A 23,441-nucleotide genomic window follows, 5' to 3' on the forward strand; every position below is an offset into this window, starting at 1 on the left:
ACACACACACACACACACACACACACACACACACACACACACACACACACGGTTTCTCCTCTGAAGGGGTATAACAACATTTGTTAACTAGCTAGGTCCACTACACACACATTCCTTTTTCAGATGCAACCCAGGAGCAATGCCTGGCTAAGTGACTTATTTAGGGTTACACAGTAGGCAACTGGCAGCTGAGGGAGTCAAACCCTATGCCATAGAAACTACAGCTTATAGCCTTAACCTACTATACATAGAAGGGCACATGACTCATATACGTGTCAGTATACTTATTACATTGTTGCTCAGCACCTGCTAGAAACTGAAAGAAAGGCTGAGTACAGTGGTTCGGAGTGTTAGGTCATACTGTCTGCCTTTCTACGCTTTCCTACTTAACTCTAATTCAGCACTTCAAGAACCATCTGGTACGGACAATGTACCCCACTATCTATTCTTGGCCTGGAAGATATACATGTCTCAGCAAAAAACACTAAAGGTAACTGCTAACTGGGGTCAGAGACGTACGCGCATGGCTGCTAAATGCAAGAGCACAATATTAATTAGAAAGATTAACAAAAAGGATGATGATGCTTTCATAATGGACAAGGTAATCACTTGACAGACTGAACATAGCTTCAAAATTTAGCAGACATTGCTGGGGTGGAGACATTTTTCATATATCACACTAACATTGTAACATGGAGATAGCTGAGATAGTGCAGTCAGTTACGGTACTAGAACATGGACACTGCATAAATGTGCTGCAATAGTGTCCCATGCATAATGGAAGAGAAAAAAAGCATAGGATATGTTTCAAAGTCCAAAATACATAAATCACCAGCAGGTTTTAGTTGTGTGTTTGCTTGTCTGCTTGTAGATTTCATTTTGTTCTATTTTTAGAGCTGTTAAACAGAAAGGGAAGTTGCCTTAAGGGTTCTTTTCAACCATGATCCAGGAACAAGGCTGAAAAAAGAATGCTTAGGATATTAGTTAATTATATGCAATACATACACGATGTAATAAAAGAGCTGTCAATGAAAGTATACTCAGGAGGATACAGTTAGCTGGGTGTTTGTACAGGTCATAGACTGAGATAGTCAGATAATAGATGTGGCAAAAGCAGCTACTTGGTTGTTAAGTGGGAGGGCAAAAGAGGGGCATGTAAAGAGGGGGCATATCACAACATAGGTAAGGTGGCTCCCTCACTGTTATTGTGCACCCACTTATGTGACATTACTCAGTATGCTTGAGGATTCTTACAGATCATAACACAATAAAAAGCTAGCCACAATACATTGGCATATACATACATATGGCAATATCTGGATCTTGATGTTTGATGAATCTTAATATTTAGAGACATTAGACTCAGCAAAGGCACACTTCTAAGGTATTCTTCAAACTGTGATTGCCCTGGGCAGAATGGAGCAATTGGAGATGCAGAAAATCTGAATTCATTGGGGGCTAATAAAAAAAAAAAAAGAAAAATGAAATCAATATACTTTGTCTTTTTAGGAACTGCTTGGCAGTTATCTGAATGCCCTAAGTTGTACAATACCTCAAAGATTGGGAACCTGTCGATCAGTTGAATCATCAAAAAAATTGGATTCAAGTGAGACAATTATACTGAAACCACTTTTGGTGACAGTGGACTTTTCCCTTTTTTCCACTATGTGGCCTTATGTTTGTAAGTCAGTGCCAATTAGAGTACTTGTAAAGCTCCCACTTAGAATTGTGTTTGTCTGGCACTGCCGCTTACACTGCTTTTAAGGGCCCCACTTAGAATTATGTTTGTCTAGCACTGCCACTTACACTGCTTTTAAGGGCCCCAGTTAGAATTATGTTTGTCTGGCACTGCCGCTTACACTGCTTTTAAGGGCCCCACTTAGAATTATGTTTGTCAGGCAGTGCCATTTAGAGTACATGTAAGGGCCCCACTTACAATTTGTAAGGCTGACAAAGTCCCTGTAAGGTTTGCCTTGGATGTATGTGAATTATGTGTGCAGGTTAAACCGCAATAGTTCTAATAACACTGTAACTATAAAAATCAAAACTTATTAAGAGGTACTTCTTTAATCTTGATTACCCCCTAATATGAATCACGAGTGTGTTTGATGACATTTGTCTAGACAGACATTACTTCTTATAAGGTACGTATGAGATACCATAGGAAAAAAAGACATTGGTATAATAGGACAGGAAAACCACAATAATGTTTAGCATTAGATTTACTAGATGAAAGGTCTGCTGTTAGAGCAAAGATAGAAACATCTAAAGTATTACTGCGAGCATTTCCCTACATTTCTCATCCAATACAAACAAATGGGATATATTAAGAATTGATATAAAAAGAAATTTCATAAACAAGAATCAACAACATACAGAAAGTTAAAATGGGTCTTTTAGAAAACTGATATACTGTAAGAGCAGCATAAAGGTTTTATTCAAATAATGACAGATACTCTGCATACAAAAACACAGTTGGCCAGCAGAAATCAAGGCCACTAACACAAAAACATTAGTGGATGAAAAGACTTTATTAAACAGACCTGTTTCGGCAATAAACTGCCTTCTTCAGTGTTGAATAAACGGACATAATAACAATATTGTAACATGCTAATTTATATATACCCTCAACCAATGAAACCATTGGTATACTCCTGCCAGTCATGAATAAAACATGAACCGGCAATTAGTTAAAAATATAGGGGTTCTATATAGAATGAATCTATTCATTTCTATGGTGTAGTTGCATATAACAATATATTTTTAGCCACTATTATGTGGTGCATTATTAGGTCATTATAGTGATATCCAGAGATATATATATTATTATGGTTTCTTTTTACTATGTTTTTGCCTTGGTCTCATATTCAAGGTTTACTATTTTTAACTAATTGCCGGTTCATGTTTTATTCATGACTGGCAGGAGTATACCAGTGGTTTCTTTGGTTGAGGGTATATATAAATTAGCATGTTACAATATTGTTATTATGTCCGTTTATTCAACACTGAAGAAGGCAGTTTATTGCCGAAACCGGTCGGTTTAATAAAGTCTTTTCATCCACTAATGTTTTTGTTAGTGGCCTTGATTTCTGCTGGCCAACTGTGTTTTTGTATGGTATCTTCCGGCCATGCAGCACCCACGCGCACATCGTTTGGTTTAGATACTCTGCATAGCCAGAATCTTATAAAGAGGCTACTTGTTGTGAATGCAGTTTGCTGACTATGGTAATAGATGTCTGGAGGAAAGGTATGTTGCATAGTGGATTATTCTGAGTTGCAAACACTGGAAAACATTCCTATGCATCACTGTTTTTAACAGAGGCCTAAAGAGATTCTTACTACATGTGTTTAGACAATAGTTGATCAAAGAGCTTGATAAGAAAGAGTGATGTTTCATCTTCAGTATATCAAACTTAAACACAAGCATCAAACAATCTGATTTGTTACAAAGAGGATAAGTAGCAAAATGGTAAACTTACTGGTGAAGTTCTTTTTTGGTATTATCACTTTCACCAGTTGTGCAATAGATTATGAATATAATTGTCTCAGACTGTGAATAATGAAATGAGAGTATGAAGGGGCAAACCCCAAAATTATTTAGGGTATACTCTAGATAAAAGGTATAGCATACAATTTCCCATGATCCAGAGTGCACTCTAATGTGACTATCATCCATTCCCACAGTATTCAGATTACATTTTGGGTCATTTCTCTCCATATATTTTAATCAGTTGTCTCTCGCTTGCTCTCTCACACACACACACACACACACACACACACACACACACACACACACACACACATTTCTCATGGTACATTTCAGGCTGATCTTTCATTAGCTACACATATCTAGCAGAATCACTGCCATGAACATAGGTTAAAACCTTTGCATTTTGGAACATTGATTTAAAATATAAAAAAAAAAAAGTAAAATCAGTGATGTATTTTATAGCAGAAAGAGGCATCTTTCTATTTGCATTTCAAACAGTTTGAATGGGCTTAATAATAAGCTGGGGTGTGAAGAAAATGAAATCTGTGTTAGCATGTCTGGCAGGAGATTTGTGTACATTTTCAGATTGACTTGTATTGTATGCCAGCATGTCTAATTGTGAAAGTGTAAATAAGTTTTTAAAATGTTGAGCATCTCCCTGTTTTTACAAAATGTTTAAAGAATCTGTCAGTGCTTTGATACTTTTCTAATAGTGCATGCTTGAAAGGGAGATTCCAATCTACAAACTATGGAGAATCAGCTGAACAGTAGGTGATGTCATTAGAATGTTTCTGGTTGCTAGGTGATTATTTGAACAGCTGATTGACAGGAAAAATAACTTTTTCAAACAGCTGACTTATTTTTAAAATAAGATAGTTGAGACTGAGTAGCTATGCAGTTAGTCAAGTACTGAGCAGTTTGTCATTGTCAAGTGCTGAGCAGTTTGTCAAGGGCAGTCTGTGAAGAGCAGCAGTCAGTTACAGTGCTGTGCAGTGATACCTGAAGAAAAGCGAACTCACCAGAAACTGAACTGTAAGCCTGCCTTTGCCTTGCTGTTAAGTTTTAGATTAGATTAGGGACAGTATTCTCTAGTTAGATTAGGAAAGTTTAGTTATTCAGATAGAGTTTTTCTAGAATGATGGACTCCTGTCCTACAATTTAATTTTACATTTCTGGTGATTGAATTCTGGTGTTTATTGAAAGCTATTGATTTACATTCTTGTAATCATTTTACTTATTATTAAACATTTTTCATTACTTTACACTGTGGCTGGAAATCAGTGTTTTTCTTTAGAGGTTTGAGAGTGTTTATACTTGTTTGATACTCCCCAGGTCCCCAAGAAGGCCTGGCTGCTCTGGTCATAGCTATCAGCTGAAAGACATCAACTATTAAAACTTCATTATAAAACAAAGTAAAAGGAATTAATGCTTTCAGGCTTGAGAAGCCCTTCTTCAGATTCACCATCTAAAATCACAGTTCTTTAAAATATGGATCAACCAATCAAAATCAGTTCACCAGCCTACGCCCCTTCAGGGCCGGTCACAAAGGAAACACACCATTAAGTCCCAGTTCATACAAAATGCAAAAGGAAGTTAATGGGCTTTCTAAGCTAGATTGATGGGATCCCTATTAATCACATATATGTTGCTTTGCATTTGTATAAGTAGGTCCACAAGTTAGATTAGCTTACCATGATGGCAGAAGAAAATGATAAACCAGTCAAGTATCATGCCCTTTAGGGGAATTTAATTTTGTACTCCATCTTCATATCCACCTTCCCCCTTACTTTTTGTCTTGTCTCTTAGGTTCATAGGTAGGTACTAGGGTATCTGCCCGAGGGCATTTATAAGCCTAGCCAGAGCGTGTTGGCTTTCGCTGCCCCACTGTTTAATTAACTGATCCTCTGTCAAGCAGAGCCAATGAAGTGATCCCAGGGGTGTATTTTCTGTTACCCATCCACTCATCAAGGTTTCTCTTGAAGAGTGTTAGTGAGGGGCTCTGCCTGATGTAATTTGGAATTTTGTTCCAAAGCATGGTGAGACTCTGTGACAGGAATCTATCCCTCCAGCATGTTCTATTTATTGTTGTGGTGAGGTTTAGCTCACTAGAGCGCATGGCTCGTAGTTACTTGGATTTCTTTAGGTGGAGCATGTCCATCAATTCTGGGTTGGAAATGGCTTTGTAAGTCAGGCAGAGATCACCTCTGAGTAAGCAACATGCCACTGAGTACAGCCAGAGTTTTTTCCATTGGGCTGCATAGGACATATGTTTGAGGTCATTAATCCTCTTGGCGAGGTACTTTTGTGGTCTTTCTAGCTGTTGGAAGAGTCTTGTGAGGTACATCCCAAATGGGGCACTGTACTCTATGATGGGTAGAGGGGCCCTATAACCTCTTTATTTCTAGATATGAACACTTTAGTAATTAGATGGGCCACATAGAAGGATTTCCTAACTACTTTGGCAATATGATTGTCAAAGGAGAGACTACTATCTACCTGGGTCCCCAGATCTCTTATTACCTCTTCTGTATTAAGGCGGCTGCCACCTATGTGGTAATTTATGGGTGTTTTGTTTTTCCCAAATGGGATGACTATGCATTTTTTGGCATTTAGCTTGAGGCCATGACTTTGACACCAGGTCTCCATCTTAGTAAGGCCCTTTTGGAGGATGTCCGTGCCAGCCGGAGAGTCAATTATGGCTCCCAGTTTGCAGTCATCAGCGACCTTAGTTAGCCATGTTCCTCCTGTGTTTGCCTGTATTTCTGAGAAGTATATGCTGAACAGTAGGAGTCCCAGTACCGAGTCTTGTGGGACACCACTTGCGACTGGTTTAGAGTAGGACCTGGAGCCTGCTATTCTTACCATGTGAGTTCTGTCTGTAAGCCAGTTGGCAACCCATCTCGTGACATAGAGATTTATGTTCAGGCTGGTGGGTTTTTCTGTAATACCCGAGTGGGGAATGGTGTCGAAAGCCTTGGCGAGGTCAAGGTAGGCTGTGTGAACCACCTTTCCCTCGTCTATGGCCTTGGTGACTGTCTCGAAGAAGTCAACCAGGTTTAGTAGGCATGATCTGCCCTTAACAAAGCCGAACTGGGTTGGGTCAAGTGTTTGGAGGTTCCTAATGTCTTTGTTAATGAGTTCCATGATGATGCACTCCATAGCCTTGCAGACCAGACTAGTCAGGCTTATGGGGCGATAGTTACCAGGGTCAGTTGTAGCCCCTCCTTTGTGGAGAGGAATAACCGTTGCTGTGCGCCATTCTATGAGCAAGTAGCCTGTGGAGAGGCTGAGGCTGAACAGTGTGTTTAGGTGGGGGTTAGTTCGTTCTGTAGTTCGTGCAAGACGCAGCATGGTGTCCCACTGATGCTGTGTTTTTCGCTTTTGAAAGGACTGTTTTCACCTGTGCGTCTGTGATTTTTGGGACACTACACTTTTCCGGTATTGTTGCTGGCCCTTTTGGAGATGAGAGGGAGATGAAGTATGTACTGAATCTATCTGCCAGGATGTTGGCAATATCAGTAGGTTCAGTATATTTTGTGCTATTTTGCACTAGTTCAGTGCATATCTGCGAGTTGCCACTTAGATTCTTAACATAGCTAAAGAAGGCTTTGTGGTTATCTTTTGAATCCTTGGCTATTTTTCTTTCGAAGTTACCCTTGGATGATTTCATGAGGGACCTTAGTTTCTTACTGATACTGATCAGGGATGTCTTTCCTTCTTGGGATTTGCTTTTTTTCTGAACTAGTTTCCTCCAGCTATTGTATAGCCTGCTTATTGCAGGGGTCCACCAAACTGGTTTCCTTCTCTTAGAGGAGTGAGTCTTGGTTTTGCTAGGGATGGCATGATCCCTGCATCCTTGTAGGTGCTCATAAAGTGCATTTGTAAAGGTTTCTGCATCTTGGGCAACGTTATCCTTTAGTGTGGGGGCTATGAAACTTACCACCTCTATCTTAAGTAAGGTGGTTTGCTTTAGAAATGTTTTTTTACTGTGGTTTCCTTAGTTGGGGGTGGTGGTGGGGTGCAGACATCCAGAGTGATTAGTTTATGGTCTGATCTAACCAGTGACTGGTTGACCTCCGGTGTGGAACACCTGTCGCCCATGTTGGTGATGACCAGGTCCAATATGTTTTCACCTCTGGTATGGGAGTTTACCAGCTGATCCAGGGCATTTGAGTTGATGAATTCCAGGAAGCGCTGGGCCTGGGAATTTGTACTCGATTCGTTTTCCAAGTGAATGGTAGGGTAATTGAAATCGCCCAATATCAGGGTGATTGGTAGGACCTTCATGTTTTCGAGTGTCTCCAGAAAGGTGGACTGGTGGTCCTGGGTTATGGAGGGTGATCTGTAGCAGGCCACAATTTGCATTGCAGATTTGCCCAATGTTAGTTGCACATGGATGATCTCAGAGGTATCATGCTGCATCCATGTCCTCCAGAAAAACCTCTGTGGATTCTCTCTCCACTGCATATTCTAGTAATCTACTCCAAAACACTCTTTGTGAAAAAAGTGCAGGCAGAGATGCAGGGAGTGGTTAGCATCTCACTGTACACCTTCCACCCCCCACTACTAGCCTCTCAGTATGACCCCTTTACATCTGTCTGACATATGTACTCCAATATCATGTCCCTTCTTCTCTTATCAGGTAAGAACAACTCTAGCTCCTATTCTCTCTAGTCATGTTCATTTTCTTTCCATGCCACAGAACTCTGTGGTAGATTTTCTCTGGATTTATTATTCTAAGACCTAGCTCACATCTTCTATTTCTGCTCCTGGCAAGCATAGCATTATTTGATGTTCATTATCTTCTCTGTAAATGTAAGTATCAGTTTCTCTAATAACTGAATCTCCAATTACAAGAATATAATTTCTAACCAGATCTGAAGAATCTTCAAGTTGTAATTCTGTAATTTCTGCTCTATCAAGTGTTACAAAGGAATGATTTTCATCACCATTAGTCTTATTAATCCAGCTGTTATCATTGCTTATTACACTTGCAAATATACAATTCTCACCCAGCTGGGTATATAACTAAGATATAAGTGGAAGTCAATGCCTCCTATGTGGGAGGGGAGAGTTGCAGGGTCTTGCCATCCCTAAAAAAACACATATTTGTTAATGTAATTAGCAGTATCAGTGGGAATGTCATTCAAGGAGCCTGACTGATCTAGTTCGCTTTCAGTTGGATATGTCTCAGCGTCTCATAGTGGGCTCCTACAGAACTGTAATCAATACACAATGAGTGGTCTGACCAGAGCCTTGGAGAGTGGGAAGTGGTACCTCTTTGCTTTTGGAGTTTTGTCCCCTTAGTAAAGACTAGAGTCAGTTTGTGTCTGCAACTACCCTCCTACTGTGCTCCTAATGGTCCAGTCCATGTAACATCAACAGCCCCTGAAGTTGTTCCTGCTCTATTACCATGGGTTACAGTTCCTACATTGATACTTCATGCCAGAGTTCTTGTAGCAAAGTGCAGGCTTTGTGTTAGTTTGCACTGAACCTCAGCTACCTCATTTATGTCCACATAATCAGCCTTAAAAAATCCTTCCGTAGGCCTTTACCTCCATCTTCCACTGCTGCACCTATCTTTGTGTCATCAGCAAACAGGATGAACCTGATCTCTTTTCCCTAAGACAGGCCTACAATAAATGCTCTAAAGAGTGCTGTACATAAGAAAGACTCAAAGTAGTCCTCTAATTGCTTATGTAATTTTTGACATCACCCAGTTTCCCACAACCCTGCGTGCCCCATTATTCAACCTTACAGCAGTCTAGATCCCCAGCCTTAACCTCAGTCCTTTCCATTGTCTTGTTAGCCTTCTTTGTTGGACTGAATCAAAGACCTCGCTGATGCCCAGGCAGACAATGTCTACTTGTACTCCAATCTTAAGTTCATCTGTAACCCAGTTATAACACTAAACCAGGTTTGAAAGTTACCTCCTACTGGCCCCAACCCCCTGTAGATTGCTATCCCAAAAATAATTATTCATAGGTTCATAGGTAGGTACTAGGCTATTGGCCCTAGGACCTATACAAGCCTAGCTAAAAAGGTACCCTGACTTTCGCCACCCAAGAAAATTATTTTCCTGTGCCCCTGTCAAGCAGAACCACAGAAGTGATCCCCGGGGTGAATTTCCTATTACCCATCCAATCATCAAGATTTTTCTTGAAGAGTGCTAATGAGGAGCTTTGTTTGACAGATAGGTAGTTTGTTCCAGAGTATGAGAAGTCTCTGGGAAAGGAATCTATCCCTCCAGCATATTCTGTTTATTGTAGTGACAAGGTTTAGGTCCCTAGAGCGTGTAGCTTGGAGGGATAGGGATTTCTTTAAGTGGAGCATGTCCAACAGCTCTGGGTTTGACATAGCTTTGTATGTTAGGCAGAGATCGCCTCTGAGTAGGCGATATGCAACGGAGTAAAGCTGGGTTTTTTTGAGTCGGTCTGCGTAAGGCATCTGTTTGAGGCCAGTAATCCTCTTTGTGAGGTATTTTTGCGGCCTTTCCAGTTGTTGTAGATGTCTTGTGAGGTACATACCAAAAGGGGTGTTGTACTCTATAATGGGTCTAATGAGTTATGAGTAGGGGGGGGAACAATTACATCTTTTTTTCTGGATGAGAAACCATTTGTGATGAGGTGTGCCACGTAGAAGGATTTCCTGACCACTGTGGCAATGTGATTATTAAAGGAGAGACTACTGTCCACCTGTGTCCCAAGGTCTCTTATCACACTTTCAGTGTTAAGTAGACTACCACCTATGTGGTAATTCATGGATACAGAGTTTTTACCAAAGAGGATGACAATGCACTTTTTGGCATTGAGCTTGAGACCATGGCTTTGACACCAGGCATCTGTCTCAGTGAAGTCCTTTTGTAGGCTGTCCACATCATTAGGAGTTTTGATTATAGCTCCTAGTTTGCATTCATCTGTGAATTTAGTTAGCCAAAGACCTTCTGTGTTAGCCTGTATATCAGAGAAGTAGATACCAAACAGGAGAGGACCCAGGACTGAACCCTGTGGTACTCCACTTGTCACTGGTCTGAAGTCTGATTTGGAGTCTGCTACTTTCACAGTGTGGGTTCTGTCAGTAAGCCAGTTGGCAACCCATCTTGTGACATAGGGATTTATACCTAGTTTAGTGAGTTTATCTATAATTCCAGAGTGGGGGGTGGTGTTGAACGCCTTGGAGAGATCTAGATAGGCTGTGTGAACTAACTTACCCATATCTATGGCTTTGGTGACTGCTTCAAAGAAGTCTATCAGGTTTAGGAGACATGATCTGCCTTTTACAAACCCGAACTGTGTGGGGTCCAGAGTTTGGAGATCTCCAATGTCTTTGTTTATGAGTTCCATGATGATACGTTCCATGGCCTTGCAGACCAGGGTTATCAGGCTAATGGGGCAGTAGTTTCCAGGGTCTGTTGTTGTTGTGTCTGTCTGTTGTTACTCCCTAGAAACATTACTAGTGATGCTTCTCTGTGTAATCTTCACTTGATGAATGCAATTTTTCAAGTGCCTTTTTTAGCCAATGAAAAAAAGAAAAATTGTACTTCCCCTTTCTAGACACAAATGGATATTTAAATACTGTAACTTGCATCAGTAACTTAGTTATTCCTGATGAAGAGCTCCTGAAAACCCTCAAGCCTGAGGAATTGCAAAACTTACTTTTGCCCAGTGAAAAGTATTAAATCACCAATGTGTTCTAGTACAAAAGCAAAATCACCAAACAAGCACCAAACACATTTGCAAAAAGAAATAAAGTTAAAAAACAAACCAAATAAGCAAAGATGTGGCTCCAGTATCAACTGCTGTACAAGTCCAAAGTGATGAATAAGTAAAATAAGAAGGTAAAAACAGGATATCCCAAAATGTATTCATCTGTAGCTCAGCTTTAATAGTCACACAAGCGCTTTCACATACAGCTTCATCAGGTGTTTAAACAAAGTTACTGAAACACCAATTTGTACTTGTAAATGGTCATATGATCAACTAGTGACAAAATTAAAGTGGTACATTCAATATGAACAAAATAAAAACATAAAACTTTAATATTAAAAACATATATAAATAAATATATCAATGTCTAAAAATAAAAATATATATATATATAAGTACATAAAATATATATCTACTTATTTACGAAGGGGTCTCTTATAAAGAACTGGTTTAATGGGTGCATAGTCATTAAGACCATGCCCATAATTTGCTCTAAGTCTTACAATCCAATTTGCTTCCAGTTCTTCAGTTCTACACCTAATGTTACCACATCTTATACTCTCATATGTCATACCCAACACTAAAAATTTAAAAATATGTTGTTCATCAGTATTGATAACATGCTTGGCAAGTGCATTAATAACATTCTTTTTCTTAATATGATATAAATGTTCCCTGATTCTTTCTTTCAGGGAACGATTGGTTTTGCCTACATATAATTTATTACATAGGATACAAAAAGCAAGATAAACAACATGCATAGTATCACAAGAGGCAGTTGCAGTAATATAAAAAATCTCACCAGTGTCTGGATGCTTAAAAGTAGTATTTCTAGAAACAAAACCACAATATCTGCACCTACCCACCCGGTTTAGTACCTGAATCTGTTACTGCGTGTTTCATTGATGTGCTATTGCACAACCTATTCTTAAGTGACCTTCTATTTTTGAATGAAAATTGTGGTCTTGTAGCTACTATAGCCTTAATATGATCATCCGTCATTAAAATATTCCAGTGCTCATTTATTGCTCATAATTGCAGTATACATACTGACATCCCTAGTGTAACTGAAAGACGTTCTAAGTTTGTTATTCATCGGGCATTTCGCTCTGATGGTACACTCTGAAAAATAGGGTTTCGCTTTAGTGCCTCTCATAGAATCAACTTCTAGGGAATTGCTCCCTACCATATTCTTTTCATAACCACTCTAGCAGCTCTATTTCTGTTCTCTTTCTTTGATGTTCATAATCTTCATCCTTTACATTCAGCCTTGAAGCTCTAAAAAATGATTCCTGGCAACATTTCTGAATATAAAATTAGGGTGCATGCTTTTCCTACTTATTAGTATTAAATCTCCAATGTGTTCTAGTGTCTTCGTGTTTTCTGTTAGTGGACCAGCACAGAATTCTTAGATTTTTTTTTTTACCAAACCATATCAATGATGTTTCTGGTAATACTGCAAGGTGCCCAGTTATCAGCATTAGTAACCAAAATAAAGAAAACCATCCTTGGCAAGCAATGTAGTTTATTTACACTGAAGAAATTCAGTCCGTATTTACCTAATGCACGTTCCCCTATGTACTGATGCCTCTTTAAAGTAATACTGGAGGTAACGGAGCTCAGTTCCCTACTGTCATCCTATCAGTAGTTACACTGGCAGATGGCCAGTCTCATTTACTGCCAATTAAAATAAATAAAAAAAAGTTTCATACAAAGCATTGCCTAAAGACACTTATGAATGTCCTTTTTGTGATCTCTGTTATTATCTTCCTTACTCCATAAGACAATCCTCTTGAAGACTCATAGCCCCATCCTTCAAGACCCAATTCATCCCTAGTTTGGGCACACTTTTACATCTTGGCAACAAATCAGGGGCAAACCTTTTCAGCATTATTACAATATATCTTATGGACATTCAATAAATGGCCATTTTTTGTTAAAGTTTTGTGACCTCACTTCAAAGTGAGGTGACATGATAGACTGCTCATTTCTTTTGTTTTGGACTATCTTTCAGATAACAAAGGATTCAACATGACAACTGCCACATTTCATGAAGCAAGCACATAATGGGCATGTTCTAAATGTGTGCTGAACATATTAAACCACTTATAACACTTCCAGAAATATGACACTGCATTAAGCCAGGCAAAAGCAGATTTGTAAGTTAACAGTTTTTGAAGTATGCTACATCATTTTATTCTCGAGTTATGATGAATACAATGGCTGGCTTGTTATAACTAAAGGTATGTTTTAATATAAGAAGACACTGTGCTGTTTGGTCCATAGGTTCACAGGTAAGTATTAGGCCTACTGCCCTTATGGGCCATTTTAAGCCTAGTCAGTTTCCATTTTTGGGCTCAAATTAATCTATCCCATTTGTATAGAGATTGGCCTTATGCATCCTGTGGTTGATAACTATGTATTACCCTAATGAGAATAACTGAGATCATACCATAGATAATTTCAGGGGACCCATCCATGGGATAAAAACATTTAAGAGCTCCCAATGTCCATTATTTTTCTGAAGTCCAGGCCAACACGAAGGGACTCTGGCTGACAAAGTTCACAGACAATTGCAAGTTGGGAGCTATTATTAACTCCCAGAGTAATGTTGACATCCTACAGAAAGGCCTTACTGAGACCAAAGACTGATGTCAGAACCGTGGCCTTAAACTCAATGCCAAAAAATGTGTCGTTATCCACTTTGGGAAAAATCCAGTTCCCATGAATTACCACATCGATGGTCATCCACTGAACATAGAAGGTGTTATAAGAGATCTGGGAACACAGGTTGACAGCAACCTCTCTTTTGACCACCACATTACCACTGTGGTCAGAAAGTCCTTCTATGTGGCACATCAAATTACTAAGTGTTTTGCATCCAGGAAGAAAGAGGTCATTGTCTCCCTCTACTCTTCCCTCATTAGGTCAATCATTGAGTACAATGCCCCATTTGGCATGTAGCTCACTAAAGACCTGCAAGAACTGGAGAGGTTGCAAAAGTACCTCACAAAGAGGATCCTAGGCCTTAAACATTTGTCCTATATGGACAGACTAAAAAAACTCCAACTATTCTCTGTCACATATTGCCTACTTAGAGGCGATCTCTGCTTAACTTACAAAGTCATGTCTGACCCAGCTCTGTTAGAAATGCTACATTTAAAGAAATCCCAATCCCTCCGCACCATATGCTCCAGAGACCTCAACCTCATTACCACAATCAACAAAACATGTTGGAGGGACAGGTTCATAACCCAGAGACTGCCCATGCCATGGAATAGACTTCCCATACATGTCAAGCAGAGCCCCCTCACTGGCCCTCTTCAAGATAAATCTTGTTGAGTGGATGGGAAATAGAAAATTTACCCCAGGGATCACTCCAGTGACTCTACTCGACAGAGACACTGGGAACTAAGGTCAGGTGGCACGATGCCAGGGTAATCCTATGGGCTAGGCTTGTAAAGGCCCCAGGGTCATTAGCCAAGTACACACCTATGAACCTATTAGTGATATATGGGGAAGTCCTGAGGTAAATTTTCTATTTCCCATCCACAGATCCAAGTTGTACTTGAATATGGTCAAGGATGAACTTTGTTTAAGGTGAATGGAGAGCCTGTTCCAGAACAGTGGTATCCTCTGTGAGATATACCTGCCCCTCCAAACCATTCTGTTGATATTGCAGAAGAGGTTTAGATCCCTAGATCAAGTATTTCTGATACCATTGAACTTGCTGATGTGTAGTAAATCCCTCAGTATTGGGTCAGAGGATGCAATGTATGCCAGTCACCTGTCACCTCTCAGCAGTCTGTATGATACTGAAAATACTGAGATGGCTTTGAGTCGCTCCATGAAGGACATCTTAGGCTCTGCGTCATGTTAGTAAGGTATCTGTGTGGGCATTCCAGTTGTTGTATTGTGTCTGGACAAATACATGCCAAAGGAGGGAATTATATTTGGTAATTAACCTAATGAGGGCTGAGTAAAGGAGGACAATGCCATCCTTAGATTTAGACACAACCTCTTTGTTTATAAACTGTGCAATATAGAAGAACTTTCTTACAGAAATGGACATATGTTGGTCAAAAGTTAGGTAACTGTCCATGTATGTTCCCAAATCCTGAGCAACTGAGTCAATGCTTAGGAATGTATTGTCAATGTGATAGTTTTCTGGGGTAGATGACTTCCCAAACGGTACAATAATGCATTTTTTGGCATTAAGTTTCAGTCCATGATTTTTGCGCCAGTTATTGATTTGGGACAAACCTTCCCGCAGGATGCCTGTCATTTGGAGATTCAGTGACTGCTGTAGCTTGCAGCTATCTACAAATGTAGCCATCCACAGCCTTTCAATATTAGCTTTTACTTCAGAAAAGTAGATACCAAACAAGAAGAGTCCTGGCACAGAACCCTGGGAGACACCACTGGTGACTGGTCTCTTTGTGGAGGTAACTTCCCCTATTTTGATTTCCTGAATCCTATCTGTGAGGCAGCTGGCAATTCAGTGGGTGACATAGGGGTTTATTCCCACTTTATTCAGCTTTTCTACTATGCCTGAGTGGGGAATTGTGTCAAAAGCTTTGGTCAGGTCAGGGTATACAGTGTGTACCATTTTGCCTTCACCCATTGCTTTGGATACCTTTTCAAAAGAAATCCACCTGAATGAGTGAGCTTGACCTGCCCTTGACAAATCTAAACTGAGATGGTTCCAGTGTTTGGAGGGTCTCCATGTCCTTATTGATTAGTTCCATGATAAGTCTTTCCATATGAGGCTGGGCAGACTTATGGGTCTGTAATTGCCTGAGTCTGTGAAATATCCTTCCTTATGCAGGGGAATGACTATAGCTGCTCTCCATTCGCTTGGTGCAAAACTTGTATGGAGACGAAGGTTGAACAGTGTTGTTATGGGTGTGGCCAAATCGTGTTTCATGCTTTTTAAGATGCATCTAGGGGTATTGCCAGAACACATTGATGCAGCATTTTTATAGCTTTTAATAGCACTTTCAGGACTTGCTCTTCTGTGATAACTGAATATGACCGAGTTTCAGGTATATCATGAAGGACAGACTAAGGGGAGAGAATGTTAAAGTTAGAGTTAAATTTATCAGCCAGTAGGTTCACTATATCTTTAGCCTCAGTGTAGATAGCATCTTTCACAATCAGCTAATTGCATTGCTGCATCATGCTTTTGAGGTTTCAACCATAACTAAAAAATGCCCTGTGATTTTCTTTGGTTTGGATAGTTATTTTAGTCCTAAACTTGGCTTTGGTCAGTGAAAGTGGGTGTAACATTCTGGGAATGACTCTTCTTACTTTTGGTCAAAATTCTTTCTCCTTTTCTTATAAAGCTTGTTGATACTATGGTTCCACCCTGTGGGTTTATTTCTGGGTTTTACCCTGTGCTTATTCCTACGGGGTACAGCTGCATCTATGCAGCTGTTTACATGCTGGCATTGTGTGGCGTTGTTCATTTCCACATATTTAGTAAAGTAAACTGGGTTTGGTGGGGATTTGAAGCTTGCTAATATATCACTTAGGAGTAGGCAGTTTATCTTAAAGAAATTTCTAAAGGTACCTTGGGTGGAAGGGATCTCTGGTTTCAGTTTAATTTTGAAGGAGACTGCTTTGTGGTCAGACTTAACAAGCGATGAAGATATGCAAGAGATGATATTAGTAAGGACAAGATACAAGGTGTTATTCCCCCTAGTGGATACTCTGTATAATTGCTCCAGGGCATTTGTATTAACAAAGTCCAGGAATCTCTGTGCTTGTGTATTAGTGGTGTATAGATTTCCCAGTCTGTAGTTAGATAATTTAGATCACCTAGGAAATGGTATTGGGTTTAATGTGGTTTTCTTGTGTAACAGAGGGGGTTCTATACTAGATATATGGCACAGGACCTTTCTGATGGTTATTTGGACAGGAAGAAGCTCTAGTGCATCATGGTGCTTTACCAGCCTTGATGCGAGTCTCTTGTAGAAGAAGAATGAGACACTTCCACCTTTTTTCCCCTCCTGCCCAGTAGCTGGTTTAAGCATGTGGACGGCTTTGTAACCCTACACATCCAGAGAACTCTCCACTATTTTAAACCATGTCATAGTCACTACACAGATGTCAATGTTCTCCAGGGTCAGAAGGGCTTGTAGGAAAAGGAGTTTCTTATATAATCTCCCAGCACTGATCAGTAACACATTCATATTTTCCTTTGCTGGTTTCATTAAGTTGATAGGTTTATCAGGATGGCATTGCCCAAAAAAGGCATTATGGGGTGGACAATGTATTTGCCGATAATCAAAACCCTAAAAGGGACAGATGCGGGCCATCTCCTGTGAAGCATCATGGTCTGTTGATCATATCCTCCCAGGATGACAAATATTAGACCCCCTTTGAATGACACCAAAAACTAAGCCAATTATTGTAGTCAATATTTTTATCCTCATATTGCAACATCATCCTTGAAGAAGGTAGAATGCTGCTTAGTGCTAGGCTCACACCTGCCTTGAATACATAGTCTTGAGAGCTCTATCATCCCTCCATGTAGTTCAGGGAGGTACACCTGAAGTCACTCACACTGGCATGAGCCATGACAGAATCATACTGGTACTTGTTGTTCGAGGATTTGAGTGCGTATGTGATCTGACAGATCCTGGCATCAGACAGACAACTAACCATCACTCTTCCCTTGCTCAGTCTGGTAAGAGGTACATCTGTATGTCTTACAATAGAGTCACCTATAACAAGAATATTTGTTGGGTCAGTACCTTATGGGCTCAGCAGCTATTACTTTGGGACTCCTCATGCTATGCTTAACTGCTGAGTGTTCTTTGTCTGTGTTGTGTTTTGGAGCTCTTTGAGGTTTAGGCAAGTTAATCCTTAGAACCTCAGCATATGATGGATTATGTGCATTGTGGTGGTCTTGGAGAGGTGTGATGCGTGGTGTATTGCTGAAGATTTTGGCATCTGAGTATACTCCAGATGAGAGTTTTACCTCAAGGATATTATATATGTATCTCTCATACACTGGATTATGCTGTTTGAGTAATAGATGATTGTCAGACAGTATGAGACAATTCTCACACCGTCTCAGTCAGGCTCGAGAAGTTGTGGGGAAGTGCTGGTCTGACAGGAATGGCTCTGGGGGCAGGGTAACTATAACTGCTTGGGAGTTTGGTTTTAGGATAATGTTTGGGTGTATTTGCTACAGAGTATTTAAAGTTCAGTACAAAACACTTTGCCTGGAAGGCTTTTTGCCACCAGCAAGAACCAGTAAACTAATAATTATAGTAAAAAACTCAGTAATTTAATTCTGAAATCAGTGCAAGCAATATCAGTACACTCAAAATAAAGCAATTTTATCAAAGATCTTTTAGCCTGGTATGTAGCTTAAGGGGAGAGATTTTGCAAAATGATACATATTTGCATATTGTCAACAGCCAATAAACAGGAAGAGGGAAGGAATTATGTCATCAAATTACCATAAGGGGCAGGTAACAATAGAGGGTACAGGATGTTTGGAGCCTGCAGATTCGCCCCCAGACGATTCGTCCCCGACCAGTTTGACCCCGGACGGTTGGACCCAAATAAAAAAAATAATGTAAGTGAAGCCGAAGCACATCAAAGCATAAACAGAAAAGAAAGACTGTTTAAACATTCTTAAAATTGGTTTAGACAGTCTTTTTCTTTTCTGTTTATGTGCTTCGACTACACTTACTTTACAAAAAATGCAATTAGTTGAATTATATAAAAAAAAACAATAACTGCAAAAACAAGAAGGAAATAAGCAGTAGCAATAACATCCGGAAGTTTGCAGCACTAACTAGTCCGGAGTTACCGTATAACGGTAAAATTAACATTGTATAAAAATAAATAAAATTAACAATAAAAATACAATTAATGCATTAAAAAATAAAGTATCCCTACAAATATAACCTAAAATAAAAATGTAAAAACACATATATGTAATAAATCAATGAACAAAAACTTCGGACTAGATAATGCTGCAAACATCCAGACTAGTTAGCAAACCGTTGTAAAACAGAAATATCCTATAAATTCTTGTAGCTGTGACTCCTTTACTGACAAAATGAAAATGAAAAGTCAGCAACAAAACAACACTACACATGTATGTACTTACTTGAAGGAGAATTAGAAATGTTTCTCCAACACCACACATTTAAATAATAATTGCATAAATCAGTACTACAGCTGTGTCCATAGCTATTCCTATTTGTGTTGAAAATATCGGTCTTTGAACAAAAAAAATTGTGAGGTACAAGATCCATACATTGCACATACACTGCCAGTCATTTTTCTATTAAAATCATATATCTATCTATCTATATATATATATATATATATATATATATATATATATATATATATACACACACACACACACACACACACACATATATATATGGGTTCCATGCACTAGATCGAATTTTCACTAATTCGAAATAGTGCATGGAATGCTCACTGCAGCGAAAGTACACTTAATCGAAAGTACACTTACACGAAGTTCAGTACAACGAACGGGTGTTGTACTGAACTTCCGTGCAGTACTCATGGACCTTAGGGTTAGGGCACGGGTCATAGTAAGGGGATAACCCACCATGACCCGTGCTCTAACCCTAAGGTCCGTGACTACTGCAGCGCAGTGAAGGACATAGCAATGTCCTCCACTATGGTGCGATAGTCATGAACCTTAGGGTTAGGGCATGGGTTAGAGTAAGGGGATAGCTTTACTAACTATCCTCTTACCCTAACCTGTGCCCTAACCCTAAGGTTTGTGACTATCGCACCATAGTGGAGGACATAGCTTGTTTTTTATGTCCTCCACTGTGCTGCGGTGTTTTTGGTGAAGTGCACTTACGTAAAAGTTCACTTTCGTTAAAGTGAACTTTTGCAGAAGTGAGGCTTCCTATTACAAGTTCAAAGTAGTGAACCTTCATTTTTGTAACAGGAATCCATATATATATATATATATATATATATATATATATGTGTGTGTGTGTGTGTGTGTGTGTGTGTGTGTGTGTGTGTGTGCATGTGTATGTGAAAAATCTTTCTTAAAATATCCAACCCATCATCATACTTGATTTCATTTAATTTTAAACAATTTATTTATAATACATAATAGATTGATTAAAATATCAACATAATATAAAATAAAAAAATGTGTTTAATTTGTTATAAAAAATATGTTATAAAGTAACACTAGTCATAATATGTTAAAACCTAACACTAGTTATTATATGTTAAAAGTTTATGTGTTATATTTATACTAACCAATGTAATAATTAAATGAAATAAAAATATTAAAGTAAACAATATATGTATTTCCTTTACAATGAAAAATTAACAGTGTTATTACTGAATAATTGATTAAATAATAACATAATGATAAAGTCAAATAGTCCGAGGTCGAACTGTCCACTAAAAAAATCACATATACAATACATATAAATTTATATATGAAATTGTATAGAAATGCACTGGGGTCGAACTGTCCGGGGGCGAACAGTCCGGGGTCGAACCTTCTGGGGTCGAATAGTCCTGCTTCCAAAGCAGATGCACTACATTTAAAGAACACAATTACAACAGGTAGGTGGAAGGGCAAAACAATTAGACCCTTAGTTCTGAGATGACTGCCCTAGAACCGTCTTAATGCAAAGACTAGTCCTGAACTAGCCTGACATATACTCAGTACCTAAGAATGACACTAGGGTTTAATACCCAAGTTAGATCACTTAAATAGCAAAATGCAGCGCAGCTGTGTGCTGGAATTATTAATATAGGCTTAAAGACCTTAACTAAAGCAGATACAAACTGTTAAAATGATTTAAAAAAAGCTCAGTTAGTCTTTCTTTCTCTTTGTTATGGAACTATTACAACTCAACAGTAACTTGAAAGATCGCAGCAAACAGAGGCTTTGGAATTCTTAGACCCTTAGCTCTGAGCTGACTGTCCTGGAACTACGTTAATACAAAGACTAGTCCTTAACTTGTCTGACGTAACATTTTATACAAACAGTTCTTTAAATTCTCTGAATTCTTTAAAGAACTGCCTTCTTTATCACATGTGAAAACTGAAGCTGTGTCTGCTCATAAAGTAACAACATTCATCTATCTATCTATCTATCTATCTATCTATCTATCTATCTATCTATCTATTTGCCTGTCTGTCTAGCTATCTTTTATTTATTTCTTTGCTGTTTTAACTGGTGTAGTAACTGGGAAAGTGAACTAATTGAAGGAAGCCCGGTTTCAGTGATGATGTAAGCCAAAGTCATAGTAACAGTTACAGAAACAATTGCAGTTCACCTCCACAATGTAAATAGCTGTGGTTGTTTTTCATACTAGCATGTTCCGGTGAAACAAATATGAGGTAAAGAATCCGCTAATAATTTGACATCTTGCAGCATATGAACTTCAGACATTTTTATGCAACTGTCTATACAAATTAAATAACAATAAATATAAGATCTCTTTTGAAAAAAGAAAACTTGACATTGTAAAATGCCTGCTTGAAATGGTAGAAATGTAGGAAATCATAGAAGAAAGGAGAATGCAATGTGAAAACTGCATTGTCTACTAATGTGGGAAGACAGTGTACTATGTAGAGAAGGACTAGGTTCAGTGACAGGATGAATCAATAAGTACGTGTATTTCCAAGAGCATTACGTTAAAGGAGTACTTTACACATGAGCTTCTGTATCTTAGGGAATTCCTTACATGGACTGGCAAATTATACCATGTACTATACATGCGTTGAATGGGCATCGGGCTGGCAACTCGACACCATAAAAACCAACTGCCAATCATTAGCGGACCGGATTTCCGCTGTGGCGACCCCTAACCGGGAAAAGCCAAAAGACAAACAACAACAATAACAACTATACTAAAATATATTTAATTATATCAATGCAGCCTCTTATTAGTATGTGTAATATTTCTTCCAAAATCTGTAATATAATCCAGCTCCTCATGAAGATTGATGTAATTTTCAGATAAGATTTAAAATGTATGTTTTCCATTCCAAAAGAAGATCTTCCTCGTTCTCTTTTACAAAATAACTGTCAGCATTTCACACGCAAATATTTTATGCCTATGTTCTACAGGCTTTGTGATAATAATATTGTGCTGACATTGTGGGGAAAAATGTTCAAAACTTTTATGCATATCAACTATTGACTCTCCCCTTAATGGAACTGAACCTGTTTCCCAGTAATGGGTTTCCCCAGCCTGAGGACCCAGACACCCAGGCAGTCATGAATGTATTTTATCCCCTTACCAACAACCTGGCAATGAAACTATTTCTTGTGAGGCCCTAGCCCTACCCAGGAAGCTGATGTGAACATGTGAGTCATCATGTGGTAATCAACACCCTTTTCATGTGTGTGCTTGCTTCCACTCACATACTAATGTGCACTGCCATCACCAGTTTGGGATTGCCAGGCCCAAGACCTCCCAGTGCTGGCCATTTTAGTGCTGTGCATGCCTCCACTTGTGTGTTGGTGGTCCTTTGGTCTGAAAAATGCCTCTCACCCCATGGATTCTTTCTCTTCTGGCTCTTGCTGCTATTCAAATTTGGGTCATCTAGGTCCTGGCTAGGGCCTATGCCTCTGTGCCACAGAGCTGAGTGCAACAGCTCTTACAATGTTGCTAATTTTAATTATATCAGTAGATTTACCAAAAGTTAAGTACTAATCCTAAGTACTTTAACAGTAAAACAATTAAAAAAATAGAATAAAGCTGAAACATTAAGTATAATATAAATATAAAAATCATGATTTTTAATTAAAAAATTTAAAGATAAAAAGACAAATCATTATATAACTAAATACAGTTATAGGCACATAAAAGGGATCAGGATAAGATTACTGTTGTAGTATGCAATGTAACAACATAAGTGTAACACTAATAGTTCTCCAAGAAAGCAATGGTATATGAATCATCTCAGCAATAGACCTGTATTAAAGTGTGTTTGTCTGTGTTAGGCCCTGAAGGGATTAGCATTTGGAATGAAAGCTTTGCCATGGAATCAGGAAATTAAAGATCAAGTTCAAAGTGTCAACTTACCTGACAAAGCCAAACAATGAAGGGCTTGAACAATAGAATACATTAGCCAATTGCAGAATTCTTTTTAACCGATGAATACATTTACTAGGCAAAATAAAAATAAAAAATAAACTTATGTTCGAATGCATGCTGCTTACAAGTCACGCATGCTTAGTCAAGTGCGTTATG

General features: G+C 38.9%; 1 protein-coding gene across 2 annotated transcripts in view; it reads left to right on the plus strand.

The window, feature by feature from the left end:
* The window catches only part of LOC122817132 (bactericidal permeability-increasing protein-like), a 286,884-nt gene that overhangs the window by 108,589 nt on the left and 154,854 nt on the right, over positions 1–23,441 (plus strand). The window lies entirely within an intron of this gene.

This window comes from Protopterus annectens, chromosome 12.part0 (genome assembly GCF_019279795.1).
Source record: "Protopterus annectens isolate FY-2018-M chromosome 12.part0, PAN1.0, whole genome shotgun sequence".
Taxonomy (NCBI): Eukaryota; Metazoa; Chordata; order Ceratodontiformes; family Protopteridae; genus Protopterus; species Protopterus annectens.